A 15543-nucleotide genomic window follows, 5' to 3' on the forward strand; every position below is an offset into this window, starting at 1 on the left:
GAGGGACGTGGTTAGTGGGCACGGTATGGATAGGTTGGACGTTGGACTAGGTGATCTTGGTGGTCTTTTCCAACTGCAATGATTCTATTCTATACTATACTGTACTGTACTATGCATCTAAGCTAACTGGTAGGTGGGACACAGCATCCTGGTGCCTGGAGCTTTCCCAAGATCTGGCTCCTTGCATGCACGCAATCCCCCACGGGCCCTGAGGCAGGGTGTGAAGTGCCAACAGCCCACACTGAGGCCAGGGAGCACGAGGCTGATGCACCAGGAAGGCCTGAGGCAGCGAGGGCTGCGCTGTGCTGTGATGTGTGCATGCCCAGCGAGCCTTGCTTGTGTTCAAGGGTCTGTCAGACTTCGGCACCCCTGGATAGCAGCACCGATGCCTGAATAATACAGGGGCTGTGCTTGCACTGCTGCCCCTTTCCGAACATTAACAGGTGCTCTGGCCTTGCCTGTTGGCTTCCCAGGGAAGGTGGCGGGGCGCGTTACTGATTTATGCACAGACGTGATTTGTTTGCACCGGGTCAGAGGAAGCAGCACTCAGGGCCTTTCCGCCAGCTCTCAGCCAGCTGCCCGCTAACCGCAGCCCATCTGCCTCAAGAATTCACCGGAGCCGAACGCCGAGCTCGCGGCTGCGTGCAAAGCGCTGTGTCTGCGGCGCCCCGTTGGGGCTTGGGGAGCGTGCGGCAACCGGCCCTTTAACCGGCACGCGCCGCCAGCCAGCGCCGAGCCGGGCGGGCAGCGGGCAGCGAGCAGCGGGCGGGGCCCCGGCAGCGCTGACCCCGCCCAGCGGGGGTCTCCTCCACCCCGACACACACCGCTCCCATTGGCTGCGGCGCGTGCGTGACACCGCCCCCCCTGCAGCCCGCTGCCCGCTCCCTCCCTCCCTCCCTCCCTCCCTCCGGTGCCGGCGGAGCGGGAACGGCGGGGGCGCGAGCGGCGGCGTCAGCGTCAGGTGGGACGGGCGCGGGGCGGGCGCTGCGTTGCCCGGGCGACGGGGCCGGGTCCCGCCATGGGCCGCCGTCAGCGCGATAAGAGCGGGGCGGGCGGCCGCGCGCGGCGGCTGCGGCGGAGCGAGGAGCGGGTAAGGGGGTGGCGGGTGGCGGGCGGCGGGCGACGGCGGCTGCGGCCTCGCGGGGCCCGCGTCGCGTTCGGGCGGGGCGGATCGAGGCCCCGATACGCGGGGCCGGTCGCGTTGTTAACCGGCGCCAGCTCGGCTGCGCGGCGGGAGGCGGAAGAGGCGGCTGCGGGCGGAGCTCGGGCTGCTCGGGAAGGGGCCGGGCCGCGGCGGCTCCGCCGGTTCTGAGCGCGGCCTCCGGCTTTGCCGAAAGGAAACGCGGAGCGCTGCCCTCCCGTGAGAGCCGTGCGCGCGGCCGTCGGCGTCGGGGCGGCGTGGCCGCTCGGGTGCGGGCTGCGCGCGGCCGGGGCTCGGGGCCTCCGAGCCGGGCTGTCACCTGTGTGCCTGCTGTAAGCAGCGGGCAGGGGGGCGATGAGAGCTCCGTGGGTATTCCGCAGTCGTGGGAGCCGGCGTGGGTAGAGTGTGTGGAGATGCTTCTCTGGGAGGAAGTGTTGGTTAACTTTTGGGTACTGCCTAGCGTTCCTGGGTGAAACCCAGATCTGCCTCTTAGGTCTTCATAAGCTGAGAGCGGGTGCTGGAGGACTAAATGCTGTGTGTGAGAGAAGCAGGGTGACGGAAGAAGTCAGGAAGGTGGATTGGCCGTGTGATCGAGTGTGGTAAGCTGGGAACTGGGAGAGCATCCGGTGTGGGTATAGATGGGAGCCAGGTGGAAGTCGGGACAGGAGGTACCCTTGACTGTAGTGCCGCATGAGCCAGTCAGAGCTATGTGAAAGTATCTGGAGGAAACTTGTTGGTGATACAGAGCCGTGCTACTGCCAAGGTCGTATTGCTGCCTGTGGGGTGGTGTGATAACCTGTGGCAGAAGCTGTTAGGAGATGGTTTTTACTCATGTGTCTGCTAGGTAGCAAAGAAAAAGTGCCTGCAACACTTAACTGCAGGAATTATCTGTAGGAGAGGTGGATCTGTTGACATTGGCTGCATTTGCTTGCTTGGCCAGGGGGCAGTTCTGCATGGAGCTTTTATTGGAATGGAGCCTTAGGGTGTGAGAAGCCATAAAAGTATGGTGGGTTTCTTCTTCTTTAACTGTAAGCTGGCAGGCCATTATCAGCCACGTGAAGATGAAAGTATCCTGTTAATTTAGGAAATGTGCAGTATAACGACCCCAAGAGTTTCTGTTGGACACTTAAAATATTCAGTGAATGAAGAACAAGAATGCTTCTGTGCCTTGTCACAGATAAGGAGAAATCAGTCTTTTTGTGCGGTGTTCTAATTTCATTCCTGATCAGGTTTTGGAAAGAGAATCTTGAAAGTTAAAAGCAAAGAGCTTTCCTTGCTGTGCTTCTGAAACCAGCATTTAGAAGTGAGAGCTCAGGAAGGCACTTGGTTGTTACCTGCTGTGTAAAATTTGCATAGATTTCTTCAGTGAAGTTTTTTGTCACCACCTTCTAGCTTTCCCTCTTTCTCCCCATCAGTGTTTTTATAGTGTGCTCAGAGTGCTTTTGTTTTTAAAATGTTGAATTGTAATATTTTCTGTTGGGTCAGTAACCATGTAGTTAGATTTCTTAAATGCTTCTTTTACGTTTTCCTTTCTCAGTCCTCTGTAGCCTTTCAGTGCATCTCTGTCTTGGTTTGTAGGGCAGCTCTAGACAGTGAGAAAAGAGACTGAAAGCACTTGAGCAATAGCAAAAGATCTGATGGGAAATAAAAACACAGTATCTAAACATTAGAGAAGAGAAACTGTTCTTACCACTTATTGCAAGTATGTTGCTGCTTTTATTTCACTTTCTTTAGAATTAAGCTCAGCATTATGAAATATTAACAAATGCCTCAGGAAGCTCTCGATTCTGAGTTTTTTTTACTCTCAGTGATTTCTTTAATGGTGCATCTTTATTAATATGCAATTTTAGCTTGTGCAGACACTTGAATTTCCTTTGTATTTGAAGAATTTTGCTGTTATCATGTTGATGTTTTTTTCAAATGAGATAATACAGCACATAGAGGATTCTGAACCCAAAATTGGTTCTTGTCTTTTGTGGGTAGAAGGGAACAGAGGGAAAGGAAGGTGGAATGATTGTTTTAAGGGGATCTTGTTGTGCCAGGAAGCACTTGCTGCCAAAAATGCTCTTACTTGTCCTCAGCAGATGAATTTAACTTGATTGGAGTAAACAGCCATCATGGACACGACCTCACCAAGGTCTCTCGTGTCCCTCTCTGAGGAGGTGTCAGGCTCTGTACACTTCTTAAATGGAGAGCTTCCCTAGCGGAGAGCTGTAGCAGCTGCTGCCCAAGATGTCATTGTTTAATATTGGTAATTGGTTTAGCTTCAATGTGGTCTTCTTTAGGTTTTGGGAAAAGTAGTTTGTATTAGTTTATAAACATTGTTATATGCAGGCAAGGGGAGGTTATAATTGTTTGGGGTCATTTTATACCATCTTTTTCAGCTCAGTGTGATTGTGAGTCTCAGTGGTTCTGGTGCATCACTGCTTGTTGTTATCTAAAGGCTTATGAATCTTCATTAAGTAATTGGGCTCATATCATTGGAGCTATCGGCTGTTGTGATACCGCTGTTTTGGAGGTGGTGAATCTGTTTTTGAGACCAGGTAGAAGAGATCCGGACACTTGTATTCATTACCGTGGCTCTGATTTGTCTGAGCCAGCTGAGCTGATCCAGCAGTTCCAAAATGCTGCAGGGGAGAGCCGCCTGCTCCCCTTTACTGCCCTCAGCACAGTGATTCAACAGAAAGATAATCTGTCTGGAAAAAGAAATAGTTTTTGATAAACCTGTGATAATGAATGCATGCAGAAGAAAGGGAGTGAGCAGCCAGGAGGGCTGAGCTGCCCTGCTTAGCATTACCCTCCCTGCCTCTTGGGGAGGGCTTCTGCTTTGACTCAGCAGGGCATCTGTGTCAGCTGTTGGTGATTTGGGTGGAACTAATAAAGCAGTTTGGTAGGTAGCTGATTTAGATTTTTCCTTCTCCCCGTTCTGTTTCAGACATTGTGTTTCAGAATGTTTTTCTGTGATGTGTTGAAATGAGTGCATGGGAATGTCTCATCCCCAGATAAAAGTGTGCAGAAATGATGCTGACAGTGAAAGGGAGGGGAAAAGAGAAAGATATCATGTGCAGTCTTTGTGGAAGAGGGATTTCTTGCTATAAAGTGTTAGCTCTGCATGGCTCGTGGTTACAGCCTGGGGCTAGTTAAAATCCCATTTCCTTAGAAAGTCAGATTTTGTTCTGCTATGAGAGTCTTGTGTGTGATTTTAAGGCACTGTGCTTTGTGGATAGGCAGTGCAAATCAATTTAATACCGTGGGTGAGAGCGAAGTAGAACAAGAACTAACACAATTCATTAGCGTGTGTATTTTGAAGAGGGAGGTATGTAATGCCGTGTTCCATGTGGTAGTTCTGTGATAGTTGGTTCTGTGGGTATCAAGAAATAACACTATTACATGTTGGCTCCTGGATTTTTAAATTGCACCGGCTTGCTTTGAAGCCCCTACTACCCATTCCATCATCTTTCACTGTCTGTGTCTGCATACTGCTTCTCTGGCCCATTCTTAGCCCTCTGCCTCCCAGCACCTAACTCACTGCTGCCTGCTGCTGCTGTGGATGTTTTCTGCTGGCCGTTTAGTGGACAAGCACTGCAACAGTTGTCTTCTGTGCTTCTGAGCTTGTGTAGTCCAGGCAGTCTTGTGGGTTTATCCCTCACAGCTGTGTTTGTGTAGTGCTTTGAGCCACGTGGAGCAGAGGCTCTCTGGGTTGGTTCCTGGTAGGCAGCAAAAGAGCTATTCTGTGCTTGCTGGGAACCTGAGAGGTGCGATAGTGGGAGAGCTGTGTCTGTGCCGGGCACTTGGTCAACATCCTATAACAATCCCAGTTAATCCTCATGTTTATTCATTCCTTTCCCTCCCTCCACTCACAAGTCAGCTTCTCAACTTCAGTTAAGTGTCACTGCTGCAAGAGAAAGTGCGTGCAGGCAGAGTACTGAATGCAGGTGGGAGGAGACATCCTGGTTCTTCAGACTTCCGAAAGCAGAGGAAAAACCCTCCTACTTTTCCAAGAGAAAATTGGGAAGTGGGAAATCAAAATGTAGAAGGGAATTATTGCTGGATAGTGCTGAATGCGAGACTTTATTTGAAGCATTGAAACTGCTTATTTTGTACAGGTCTATTTCAGCAAGTGACTGACTTTATTCCTTCCTCTCCAGTATTGTGGAGGAGATTTGTGTTCTTGAGGGAGATAAATGGCAAAACAACCTCACTAGATCTGTCAATTTTGTAGTTAACTGATTTGATTCAGCCTTAATGAGCTAACCAGGTCAGGAATGACTAACAGAAATGGCAGTGTGAAGGGAGGAACAGTTCTGCCTCTGTTCTGGAACAGTTCTGCCTCTGTTCTGGAACAGTTCTGCCTCTGTTCTGGAACAGTTCTGCCTCTGTTCTGGAACAGTTCTGCCTCTGTTCTGGAACAGTTCTGCCTCTGTTCTGGAACAGTGTGAACTAGGAAGGAAGGTATTTAGGATTTAAGGAAATATTCCTAAGTATTTGTAATTATATTGTAGGAATTGATAGAAGTTTGACAGCATACTTCTATTGTAATGTTACAGGAGTTAAAGTATGTATTTTCTGAGTCAGTATTTCAAACAGACACTGAAATAGTCTTAAAGAAAAAATGCAAGTCTGTCAACTTCCTTTTTTTTTTTTTTTAATGAAAGGTGGGAGAGCAAAGCAATTTTAACCTCAGATAGTTCTGCTAGCTTCCCCTCTGCTTTTAGAAGTTTCCATTCCTTCAGTTAGGAAGTCATTTTCATTTCTGGGGTCATGGTAAGTCCCCAGTACTTTCAGCAAACATTGCATCTGGTGTTTGGTTACCGAAAACACTATTTCTCTGTATATGCAGTCTTCATCTGGCATAATTTGTTTCCTGAACTATCTCATCCGCTTAAAATCTTGTGTTTGTATGTGATAGATGTGTATAGTTTGAAGGGCCTCTTGAAGTGGGACTATTTTGTGCTTTCTGGATGGATTTAGGGCTTCCTACAGTGTTTCAAAATTTTCTTAAATATCCGTCTGTCTGTTAGTAGGAATAGGGGGAAGTTTCACACTTAGGTGTTATATGAGGTTAAGTATAAGCTGTTCGACTTGCATTTTTACTGGGGAGAAGCTGCCTGAAGTGAGGTTTGATGTGACTCCTTTTGGCTATAGTTGTCCAGCTGGCTGGCTGCAGGCCAATGCAGGAGGATCAGCACAGCTGGAACAGATGTCTCTGCTGCAGAATCTGAGAGGTGCAGGGTCAGCTTCCCTAAGGCAAGTAAAGCTGCTTGCACTTGAAAAGGAAGCTTAACTGGAACAAGTGTGTGAAACTCTTAAATAGTGTGGGAAATGATGTCTTTTTTTATATCACTTTCAGAATTGCTACTTGCTGCTTTGTCTCTTCTTGATTACTGCTAGAAAACATGGATTTCACAGACCGATTTTTTTAAAATCCCGGAAGCAGAATTAGTCTTCTGCATGTTAATGACCTTCTTTAACTCTGATCATGGACCTTCTTGTCTTATTCAACTGCTCTGTGTGAGTACCTCAGACACAATGGCCAAGTTTATCTTCAGCACCATATTTTCTAATTTTAATCCTCTAATAGTGTAGTTTCAGTTTCAGGAATAGCATATTCTCACTCATACCTCTTCAGCAAGAGTGCCTCAAGACACTGTTCAACTCTTTCCTGTTTTTTCTTCCCTCTTTGGTCTTGCTGAGTATTGTTGCAATCAGAATGCATCATCTTGCAAATTAGAGAAGGATGTGCACGGTCTTCCAGATCAGTTTGAGTAGAATGTTAGATGCTTAAAGTCATTTCCAGGTGGATGCAGTGTGTTCTGCATCACATCCACACCATTTCTCCCAGCTGTGTTGGAGACCACTTGATCTGCCATCCTGCACAATAATAAAGGAGGGTCTTTGCAAGGTCAGACACATCTTGCAGGAGTTAGTCTTGGCTGGCTCTCTGCTGGAGGGACCCTGAACTTTTGACTTACCTTCTGTGGTACCTGGTTTCTTCCCTGCTGCTGTTTACAGTCTGTGGAATTTAGTCTTTGTCTTCAAAGTCAGTCATTGCTGTGCAACCACGACTGTCAGGACTTGCTCTCTGATCTCTTTTGGGGGTATGCATCAAATCTAAAGCTTGGAAGAAGATATTGAGTATTACATGCCTTATTTTAGGTTAAGAATGTAGCAATCTGAATGCGCGTTACTTGGGAGCTGTGCAATTTCAGTCTTTTCTCTTCTGAATGCTTCACTGAAGTTCTTCATCCTCTGGTTTTCTTTTGAAATAATATCATGGTCTTCCATAGTTTATTTTTCTACATAATTTCTGTCTCGTGTTGGAGTATTTCTCAGGTTTTTTTTGTTTTTTTTTTGGCACCATGTGCTCCTTACAGGTCTTGTCCTTTAGATAAGATCTGGAACACATTCTTGTCTTCTCTACTTGTGCTAATCAGGCTTATCTCTAGCATTTTCATGGTTTTACTAACAGTGTGGTGGGATTCTTTTTTGGAGCATCTTACACTTGATATCACAGAGACTGTCTTGTTTTTAACACAGTTAATGTTGCAATGGTTACGTTTAAAGACCCACAGCTTTCACCATGCCTTTTCAAAGGTGTGTTTATTCTCTCTGCCTGCAGGCACTGGTCTGAAAGATGTAAAATTAAATAACCTGGAATGCACATAGCGTTGCTGACAACTCTATTGTAGTTACTGTTTTGGGTGATAGAAAACCACAAGCTTAGCATAACTTGTACACAGCATATGCTACACATGCTGTTAATGTGTGACTTGTGTGTAGGTAGCTGCTTGGGAACCAGTCTTTCATCAGTGCTGCATTTATCTTCTAGATGAGTCATGTTTTCTTTGACTTGCATTCTTGTTAAGGCTGAAATCGTGTCCAGGTGTTTCATTTTGGTTGATGACTCAATAAAATTACATATTGACTTGAGAAGCTGTCCCAAAACACTTGTGCAGTATGCAGCTAAGTAGAGAGATTCTTTGCTATATACTGTTGCAGTGATATTCTTTTCAAACTCAATGGAGGGAAATTGTGGGGAATTTGCTAGCTTGTAAAGGGGATACAGATCTTCATAGTTCAAGGTGGAGCCTGCTGAGTTGCTGAAAGTCAGCAAGATAAACTTTCCTAACACTGTGCACTGAATTTAACTCAGGTGCCTTCTTAGCACAAAGTCAGTATAGGATTGCTCTGCTTCATTATGACAGCTTGCATTGCTCATTATTACAACAAAAACTACTTCAATCTTTAAGAACTCCTAATCTCATCCACTATTTCTTTGAAGTAATGGTTGTATCTATCAAGTAGGTATTTATATGTTGGAAATCTAGTTCAAGACTGAGATATTAAAGCGTGACAGTTTTCTACCAACAGATTTCCTCTTTCTTACATGATGCTCTACAAATAGAGTAGAGAGTACTCTATGTGGCATGTAATTTTAGTCCCCAGGATAATACTTCTGAAAAGGTAAATATGAAGTATGGGAAGGATTTGCAGGTGCCACATGTCTCAAGTTTTAACATTTGCTTCTTAAACCTCTTGAAACTGCAGCAACGTAATACGCTTTTTGTGTACAATTTCCGTCCTATGTTGGTGACTTCACAATCAAATTGGATAAGCTGTTGTAGTCTGAGTTAAACATTGGAAATGTTGTTTGTGTTTTTGCTGCTGTGGACACTTCAGTAGCCTGTGTTGCACCAAAAACTGCATCAAAATTCACTGGATTGGTGTTAATGAGGTGTTCCTAAAACATCCTACTTCCTGATAAAGTAGGATAGCTAACTTAAGGTACTACATGAAATTATGCTAAGGATTTGATGGAAAATATGGGAAACCGTTGCCCGTGTCATTAACGAAGTACTTAGCATAAGGGTGGGCCAGAAGGCATTGGCTTGCAGATATGATGCTGGAGAGGACAACTGATGTGTTAGCCCTGTAAGGTTTGAATAACGTGTAGCTTGTCCTCTACTGTACACTTGGACAGACTGTGCTTTGTGATCTTACCTTGAACTGCAGCCCTAGTGACTAAGGCCATCACTGAAATCTTCAGTCTGTCCTGGAGTTTAATCATGATAGATGCCAGAATTCTTACTTCATGATGAGGGGCCTGAAGCATGTCCCATGTGAGGAAAGGCTGAGAGACCTGGGACTGTTCAGCCTGGAAAAGAGAAGTCTACGAGGAGATCTTATCAATATGCATCAATACCTAATGAGTGAGAGTCAAGTGGATGGGGCCAGGCTCTTCTCAGCCGTGCCCAAAGACTGGTCAAGGGGCAGTGGGCACAAAGTGCAACATAGGAAGCTCCATACAAACATGAGGAAAAACCCCTTTACTGTGAAGGTGACGAAGCACTGAAACGGATTGCCCAGAAGAGGTTGTGGAGTCTCCTTTTGTGGAGATCCCATTTTCCTGTTTGAGAGTTTCTAATATGTAACCAAAGATATTCCTTAATATGTAGTAATCTGTTATAATACATTTTTGATCCGTCATTTGTTCAGAGGTGCCGTTACTATTATGCTGGAGATAAGAGATTCTGGAAGCAGTCTTGGGCAGAGCACTGAAAGTCAGAGTATATCACAGGAACTACATTATACTTTTCAAACATGGCCAGCTTTATTTTCAGAAGTAATTTTGCCAGAGTTTAATCTGAGACTTAGTGCTCAAAAGAATTACTTGTTAGTGTCATTTCCCTTTGTAAACAAGCACACCCAAAAAAACACTGAATGATAAAGATACATAGCAATAGATGACTTGGGGATGAGGAAAGATGTTCTTGGTTTGTTTTTCTTTAGTTCTTTACTTTGCGTGGTGTGGTGCAGGTCTGGATCTCTATCAGAAGAATGACACTTCTGAAACTGAGAGGTTGACTTGCCTGCATGTCTCATGTCATTTTGTGCATCTATAGGTGCCTGTAGCCTTAGGTGTGTTTGCTAATGGAGGTCTGCTGGCTTGTTTATACCAATGTGATGGATATTTTGGGAAGTGCCTATTTCCTTAATGTGACTGGATTTAGCATAGCATTTGTCTGACTTGGAACAGGAATTGCTAGCTTAGGAAGCACTGTGACATGGGTAGCTGGCTGTACATCATATTAAAGGAAGCATTTTTATTTAAGTACTATTTTTTTGTTGTGGAGTGCCTTTTTTTGTTTGTTTTTAGGAAATATAGATGGTGCAATTCCCAAACTGTAAGATAACATGCTTTCACATCCACTTCATGGGAGAAATCTCTTAATCCCAGGTTGTATAAATACTGAGCTTATTAAAGTTTTAATTGTTAGGCAGTGGAACATAAGCAGGCTGCATGTTTGCAGGAGACTTAAGTTGGTTGTAGAAGCAGACTCTTCTGTCTTGTGGTTTGTAGGACAAGCATCCCACTGATGCGAGAAAGGAGCTGAGTAACTTCTGATTTTATGTGATTGTAGCATTAGTAAGATGGTACGTACACAAACAACTTGTATATGCAGCAGTGCTATTGCTCTGAAGATCTCAATGTACTCAATAGTGGTTATTAAAGTAATACTTGTTTACTGTAGTGGGAGCTTGACGTGTTTCCCTGGTTAGAGAAAAACACAGTGCATGCATTATTTTTCCAAAGGTAGTGAGCATTCTTATCCATTTCTGTTAGTGACCTAGTGGATTGCCCAGAAGACTGAAAGCTGGTTAGTGAGGTCCTTAGTGAAACAAGACTATGTCAGACATTGGAGAAAATAAAATAAAACTCACATCTCCCTGTAGTCTTAAGGAAAATTCTGTATCTTCATTTTAAAGTAAGATGGGAGGTTTAGGTAGGTATTAGGAGGAAGTTTTTCACACAGAGGGTGTGATGCAGTGTAACAGATTGCCCAAGGAGGTTGTGGATGCCCCATCCCTGGAGGCATTCAAGGCCAGGCTGGATGTGGCTCTGGGCAGCCTGGTCTGGTGGTTGGCGACCCTGCACATAGCAGGGGGTTGAAACTAGGTGATCATTGTGGTCCTTTTCAACCCAGGCCATTCTATGATTCTGTCCTAAGAAGTAGTTTTGCATGTGTAGGTTAATGGTTGATACAGTGTTGTCTTCATAACCTGTCTGCTCATGGAACCCCAGGTAGTTAATAAATGATAACAAAGAACAGACCAGAAAATGGTTAGAAATAGAGAGTAATTAGGAGATCTTTTGTAGAGTGAGAGCGCTGTCTGATCTGTCTGCTTTGAGAATGAACTGAAGTGTCTTGTTTATACTTGTTTGCTCTTGTGTTTGAGTATCAGTGCTGTTGGATGGTTAGCAAATGTTCACTACCTGTTTTTAAGCTGTGCTTTTGGCTGAATTCCTTGTGTTTTTTTACAAACCAGGTATCAAGGGCCTCTCAAGTCTTCTGTTGATGCTCTGCTTGAATTGCAGGTTCTGTTTTCTAAAAGGGTTGTGTTGTTCATGCTGCTTAACACCCCCTGACAGGGTCAGCTGGTATTTGTTTCTGGTCTGTGTCAAGTTTTGAATGATGTCAAAAGGACAGAAAAGGAAGAATGCTAATTTCTGCAGTGCATTTGCTTTGGGTTTTACTTATTTTCTCACCAAGGAGTCAAATGTGATGTCTGTTGATGCCTAGACAAACAATTTCCAGGGTAAACCTGGCAGTCTGTTACAGTTGTGAAAGCCTATTGTGGAGTGACTGTCAGTGATGTGCTGCTGCTCTTCATCGCGTCTGTTGTCCTTTGCTGACAGAAGTCAGAGTTACACTGAGGGTGTAACGCCAAAGGAAATGAGATGAAAATCACTGTTAATGTTAGCATATAAATGTCAGTCGTTGATGAGGTCGCGAGAATATTCCATAACCTGTATATGTGAAGTATAAGCAATGAGGCTGGGACAAACATTCGCTACACGGAGTGAATGCTCTATAATGTAAACGTAGCATTGGCTATAGCTGGTGGTGACTTTATTTTCGTATTCTTTGTTACAAAGAATGAGTAAAACAGCTACAGATTGGCATCGGAAATAGCTGCTGTACAATAGATTATCTAGATAATGTTTTTCCCAAGTGTTGATTTTAATACCTTCTGACAGTGTAACCCCACTGTACTCTGTACTCAACAAAGAACTCGCAGCTGTGTCTTTGTGTAAGGTTTGGGCAGCATTTGTCTCTTATCTGGAACAGAGTATTGAGGAGGGTAAACAAATGGCTGGCTTCGTGTGCCAGACACTCTACTCTTTGTTTGCATGGTTAGTGATATAACTTCTCCTAAGATTATTCTTTTTCTTATAAACATGGCTAACACTCCTTCAGTGCAGTGTACAGCCAGGTTATACCACATATAAACTTGCATACAAGGTGTTTTTCATGAAGATAACAATGGGCTACAGGAAATCCAGGCTTTCAAGTGGTTCCTGCCTGTCATCCACACCTGCTCTGTATGTACAGCTCCTGTTTTACTCAGACACTGTAGCCTGACAGTGCAGCTATATGAGTAGTCCTTGGTGTGGTCATTTTGGGCTGACCTTTACCAGCCTCTGATTGGTAGGAATTTGACATCTACCTCATAACACATAGAGGAGATTTCAGTAGTATATTACTTGCTTTCCTTTGCTAGTTCTGTAGAATTAATAGTGAAAAAATACCTGTTAGAGGTCTAATTTGGGATCTTGTGTTCATCTAGAGACCAGCACCAAACTTTGTCTCACTCTAACCCTTGCTGTGGCTGTTGGACAACAGTTACAGAATGTTATTATTTGAAATCATATTATGGCATTTTGATCTAATTTGGCTTAGTGTATAATTTTATTATAATGTTGCTATAATTCTTTGATAATTAGTATTTTTATTACATTACTGGACTTTCCAGATCTTTCTGGGCAGTGTGTTGCTGAAAGGATAACCAAGTACAAGGCAAAATTCACACAGTAATAGCTCTGGCCACAAGTTCCTTAATTTTTTTTGTCATTCCCCCACATTGCACTGATGCCAGAGATAACACTATCTGATCTGTAGCACTGTATGAAGTGTATATGCTCATGACCCATATTCAATGCTGAACTTGGTCTCAAGTTCTACTGTGGTTTAAATTATTTAAGGAATGCTTTTGCTATTGTCTTTCAAAGATGTAAAGCCCACCAAAGTACAAAGCATTCCTATACTTAAAAATGCTCAAAGTGATGAGCAACTTCATGAAAATAGAATGAAGTCAGTAGAAACCATGAGTTTCAATTGCAGGTAAGTTGATCTGTACCATGACAGTAAATAGAAAATGTAGCCCTTGAGAGCTGGTACAGAAAGGCCCTTGAGGGCAGAAGTGGTAGCAATTGAGTTGAGGATGGTGTAAAGATGGATGTGAAGAGATCACATATGAACACTGGGTCATTCACAGCATAAGCGATTTGTTCGCTTAAATGCTTGTGAATATCTTCTCTCAGAAGTGGATATTATTTTAGAGATGTTTTTTTATGAAATACAATCTTCGTATTCTAGGAGGTGAAATGGAATGTAAGGATATTCTTTCAGTATCTAAAGGGAGCCTACAAACAGGAGGGGAATCAACTCTCTGAAAGGGTTGATAACTGCAGGACAAGAGAAAATGGTTTTAAGTTGAGGGAGGGAAGATTTAGGTTGGGTGTCAGAGGGAAGTTCTTTACAGAGAGTGGTGAACAGGCTGCCCAGAGGTTGTGGATGCCCCGTCCCTGAGCTGTTCGAGGCCAGATTGGGTGGGGCCCTGGGCAGCCTGGTCTAGTATTAAATGTGGAGGTTAGTGGCCCTGCGTGTGGCAGGGGGTTTGGAGATTCATGATCCTTGAGGTCCCTTCCAACCCTGGCCATTTTTGATTCTGTGATGTGCATTTATTTCAGGACTAGCAATAGGAAGTCCTGACACATTCTTCCAGAACTGTAGCAATCCCATTACACGTGTGCACAGCAGTGCTGAATTGAGATTCTGGTAGGTTTCTTGCTGTTCTCTCATGGCCTAGTTCCTGTCATTTATTTTGGGTTACTTTTTCCTCTGATGTGTGTTCTCTGAAGTTCAAATCTGGGTGAAGACACTTTACCTCAGTACTGGTGTTTTGCACAGCATCTATTTCTGTATTACCAGGCATCATGGCAATTAAGGATATGTCATTTTAAGGAAAAAAAAAAAATTGTAGCACTGTCTCTACCTAAAGTGAATTGGGTGACACGCTTTCTAAGTAAGAAGAAATTCCATGCCATGTGGGTGCAGTGTCAGTGTGCTGCAATCTGTAAAAGAAGGGGAAGGTGATAAGCAGGCTGGAACAATGAACATACTTTAAGACAGGATGAACAATGAGGTTAAGTAACAGGCTGCCCAGGGAGGTTGTGGATGCCCTGTCCCTGGAGGTGTTCAAAGCCAGATTGGATGGGGCCCTGGGCAGTCTGGTCTAGCATTAGGTGGAATGGTGGTGGCCCTGCATGTGGCAGGGGGGTTGGAGATTCATGATCCTTGAGGTCCCTTCCAACCCTGGCCATTCTGTGATTCTGTGATTTAAGTTTGAAGCTGCATTTCCAAGGATGTGTGTGCAGTGAGTCTGTTTAGTGACAGGACAAGGGGGAATGGTTTGAAACTAAAGGAGGAGAGATCTAGATTAGATGTTGGGGGAATATTTTGTGGAGAGAGTGGTGAGGTGCTGGGACAGGCTGCCCGGAGAGCCTGTGGTTGCCCCTTTCCTGGAGGTGTTCAAAGCCAGGTTGGATGTGGCCCTGGGCAGCCTCTTCTAGTATTGAATGTAGAAGTTGGTGGCCCTGCCTGTGACAGGGACTTAGAACTCTGTGTTCCTTAGGGTCCTTCCAACCCAAGGCATTCTGTGATTCTTGACTGAAGGGAAAGAAATAGGTACAAGTAAGAAGCAGCTAATGCTTGTTCCAACAAATCCATCTAAACAATAGTGCTTTGTTATCTGGCCTGGTAGCCATAAATTTTCTGTGGTGTAGAATGAAGGTATCTTATTTCCTTACCAATTACATATGAACTTTGTGCATTAAAAAAGCATGCTTGACATCTTTTTGCAATTGGAATTAATAAAATAGTGCTTTCTCTTACTAGTGATGTTGAGAATGCACCCTTGTGGTGGAGCATTGCCAATTTGTTAATCCTTGGAACAGTGCACACAGTGTGGGAAGTTTGGAGACTGAAGTTTCAGCAAACAGCATAGCTTTCACGTCTTTCAATAAAGTCTGCTGCAAGTGTAAAAATCTGTGAGTTGCTCAAGGCATTCAGTTGGGATGAGCTGTAAGGATAAGTTGATGTTCTGCAAGGCTCTAGTTGAAATGTGTTGCTCCAGGCACTCAAAAGGGAGCCAATTACAAAGAAGCCCATAGAAGTCTTTTACCCAATGTTCATACTCTGTCACAGTTGTAAGGCTAATTTGACCAAGTTTTCCTTTAATTTCTGTGAGTGCTGCAGTCATAAATTTATCCTTTTCTT

At 44.4% G+C, this 15543-nt stretch overlaps 1 protein-coding gene across 10 annotated transcripts in view; it reads left to right on the forward strand.

The window, feature by feature from the left end:
* The first annotated feature begins 847 nt into the window (after positions 1-847).
* LOC116228355 (guanine nucleotide-binding protein G(I)/G(S)/G(O) subunit gamma-4) overlaps positions 848-15543 on the forward strand; it is a 92763-nt gene continuing 78067 nt past the window's right edge. For 3 of the 10 annotated variants that reach the window (XM_090135400.1, XM_031592132.2, XM_090135398.1), the window contains exon 1: positions 1485-1740. The gene's annotated coding sequence lies outside the window, so the exon portion shown is untranslated. The other 7 variants (XM_090135393.1, XM_090135394.1, XM_090135395.1 and 4 more) reach the window with 7 other exon arrangements.

The sequence above is a fragment of the Phasianus colchicus genome, chromosome 2 (genome assembly GCF_987193195.1).
Source record: "Phasianus colchicus chromosome 2, bPhaCol1.hap1.1, whole genome shotgun sequence".
NCBI lineage: Eukaryota > Metazoa > Chordata > Aves > Galliformes > Phasianidae > Phasianus > Phasianus colchicus.